Source organism: Rhododendron vialii, chromosome 5a (assembly GCF_030253575.1).
Source record: "Rhododendron vialii isolate Sample 1 chromosome 5a, ASM3025357v1".
Lineage (NCBI taxonomy): Eukaryota > Viridiplantae > Streptophyta > Magnoliopsida > Ericales > Ericaceae > Rhododendron > Rhododendron vialii.
In genome coordinates this window covers 32,956,829-32,960,221 of record NC_080561.1, presented here as the reverse complement: position 1 = coordinate 32,960,221, position 3,393 = coordinate 32,956,829, and the positions used below count along the sequence as shown (strand labels likewise).

At 38.8% G+C, this 3,393-nt stretch overlaps 1 long non-coding RNA gene across 1 annotated transcript; it reads right to left on the bottom strand.

Moving 5' to 3' along the window:
• Nucleotides 1-885: 885 nt before the first annotated feature.
• LOC131327242 (uncharacterized) lies at nt 886-2,882 on the bottom strand. The gene is made up of 2 exons (XR_009200243.1): nt 2,362-2,882; nt 886-1,160 (listed from the first exon to the last, which is right to left on the bottom strand). It is a non-coding gene; the product is annotated as an uncharacterized LOC131327242 (long non-coding RNA).
• Between the last annotated feature and the right edge of the window lie 511 nt (nt 2,883-3,393).

Genomic DNA, 3,393 nt, shown 5'->3' with positions numbered 1-3,393 from the left:
CACTGCAAAATGCTCTGAAAAATCCTTACTTATTCCCATACTTCTTCCAAACACAAAAAACAGAAAAAACTCCAACTTTTCTCCAAAAAATCAAGTTCAAAACCATTTCAAAAGGCAAACCAATTCATATGTAAGGCTCACACCTTGTCACCACAGTATACTAAGCCCACGAATCTGCTTAAAGCCCGCATCACAAGACTTTGCAATCGTCACAATTTCTCAAAGAAGGGTTCATTCCAAAAGAAGGTACAATTTTCTGTTCTTATGTTCTGAGGGGAACCACTAGGTACAGATTGGTTTCTCATAGCAGTTCAGGGCCTAAATGGTTTAGACTTTGTAAGAAAATAAAGTTGGAATCCCGCAAATGTCCACCACGGCACATATATCTACCGTGCGGTAGAGATTTTCCAGGGGACAGTTTTTGTTTAGCCCTCGTTTGTTATTCTTTTCATGTCAAACAATCTGCAGCAAAGTACCGTTTTCTGTTTTGGAGTAACTGAAGCTATGATAAACTGTTTTTGGGTTAACAAAACATGTTTAGTTTTATATTCCCTTTTGAAATAAGCATTAGTTGTTTCATGTACAAACATGCATGCATGCTTTAAATGATCACATGCTAGATAATCTTTTTTAACCTTACTTTTAAACTGTGGACCACAAGAACCAGTGCCGTACGGTGCATCTCTCTGTCGTATGGTGGTGTTTGCTGTGGAGAAGATTCTTTATTTACTTCTTTCAGTTAAGTGTTTAATCAAAGCATGCTTAACAATACTTGTTTATGATATAACCTGTTCACATGCTAAAGCTGTCCTTTGTGCAATATTAACCACAAGAATGAGTACCGTACTGTCACACCCTCGATTTTTAACATAATTAACAATACAGTTTTATAAACAAAGTTCTCGCTGTAATACCGATAATATCCAAAATTCATTCCTTCCCCTGTTCTCAAATCAAATCCAGATATTACATTTTTGGCTCACAGCTCCAAGTTATCAAAATACCAATGTCTGAATAAAATGATATTATGTATAGTTACAACGAATGTCTTTCCAAAATACTTCTTTCGAATCAAATGCAATAAATTGCCTCTTTTATACCTTGAAAGACATGATCAACAAGCACGATATGCACGCTATGCCAATTTCTTTGTTTTGTACCTGAAAATGATAGGATAGAGCATACACGCGCCCAATAGAGAAATCTATACTCAAATTATATGAACAATACAATGAATTATGCTACTGAAGTGCATGAGTAACGACAGATAAGTCCAAGTACACCAGACTGTCAACAACAACATACTACGATTAGGGGATTCTAGACATCCTATATGAAAGATCTATCTACTCATACGTCAAACAATGACCATCAATATTCCTACATCAATCCAAGTAAATCAACAACGGCGCCTTTAGTACCATTTCATCACATCTCACATAGTTTCACAATCTTTTTTTCTTTTCTCAAGATCTCCTATCCCATCAATTAAGGTTTTCACATGTCTCGTGCGTGCTCCGGGACATATATATCACATAATAAGTGACACCCATTTATATGCTCTGAGACCTATCACATATAAATGATACCCATTTATATGCTCCGAAACTTATCACATATAAGTGATACCCATTTATATGCATTATAGCGTTACTCCTCTTTTAACCTCACCAAATGTCCATGGCGGAATCAACAGTGTCCATGCGTTCGTGTCAAGTTCTCATTAACAACATATCACATGTTCTCGTTATGTCCGTTTGTTGTCCACATCTATTCCACGCTTCCATTTCACAAATATCAAACTATCGGATCATTTACCTCTCATTATGGAATAAACAAGCCACAGTATTGCATAATAGATGGATACTCACGTTCACACCATACCTCTAAGTATATCCCCGTATCCTACGCCATGTACCAATCCACTAATGGTTTCTATAGTCCCCATCCCACTCGTTTCTATACTTGAATCCCGCAAAACATATGCCACAGGGACCTAAAAGATTCAACGAGTTGAGAGGAAACGAATAGCAACACTACCCATCGGATCACTAAACATATTCATGTCTATCCATAACACTCACCACAACGCCCCACATAACCTATGGTACTCCTATCAACCTTATGGTACATTCCCTTCATGACGATACTTACATTATGCGCTAGCGAATGACAAGAAACAAGAATGAAGGTTTAGAACCTCAACATAGGTGAATAGATTGATTTAAAACACATGTGCATACCACAGGGTCCCTACCGGTAGGGAGTGATGTCCTACCGGTACTAACAAGAGGCAGACGGTGGACAAGATTTGCACAATAAAATTAACACATGGCCTACCTGTAGGGAATAGGATCCTACCGGTAGAGAACTGGGTTCTGCAGGCGACTTCCACTGCTTTTGGATTTTGAACCGATCTCCACAATGATCAACACCAGATCCTAACTCAGCAAACTAGATCGAACAACTACAAGGGGGCACACTCGCGCGCGCGAAAGGGGGACCGGCTCGCGCCACTCGCAACCAGGTACGAGCAGAAAATAGAAACTGCAGCAGATCTCAAAACCTGCCCAATCAACAAAAATAAGCCTGATCCAGGCACATAAACATCATTTAAACGCATAAAGTGAGTAAGAAATCTCTGCCTTCAGTTTGGAGAGCAAACCCCCAAGATTGTCCAAGCTCTAGACTCCGAAAACTTCAAAATCAACCCGTTCCTCCTTTCCCGAGCTGGACCTACGAAATTTAAGACTTGAATCACATGCAGGAGATAGATTGGAGGTTAACCCATGTATATCTTGTGTTAATTTGGTGGGTTTTTGGCTGAGGAGGTGAGAGAGATGAGAGAAAGAGAGAGACGAGAGAATGAGAGGGTTAGGGAGAAAGACTGTAGAAATTTGATAACTATTTCGGTGGAAGGAAGAGAAACAAAACAAGTTCTTTCTTTCTTACTAATCAAACTTTCTTTCTTTTATTTCTTTCCCCACTAACTTACAACCGGATAGTACTCTATTTATAGTGCTAAACAAGACTCTTAAAATTCGTATTAAAAACAGCTTTAAAACAGAACAGTAAATTCTAACCCTTCCTTGCTAAAACTGCCATAACTCTCTGTAGAAGACTCCAAACGCACCCCTTGGCCTTTCAGCTACAAAGCCTCTTGACCTTTTATTTTCCACTAACTTCTAAATTTAAAACCCACTAAAGATAGCATTTAATGTTTATTCAACAAAACTCCCCCATAAACTTAAATGCTTCTACCATCCTTCATGCCAATCATCTTCTTGCATTTATCGAGAAGTACTTTCGGTAGCGGTTTTGTGAAGATATCGGCAGCTTGATCCTGACTTGCCACATGTACCAATTCCACACTTCCTTCCTTCACATGATCTC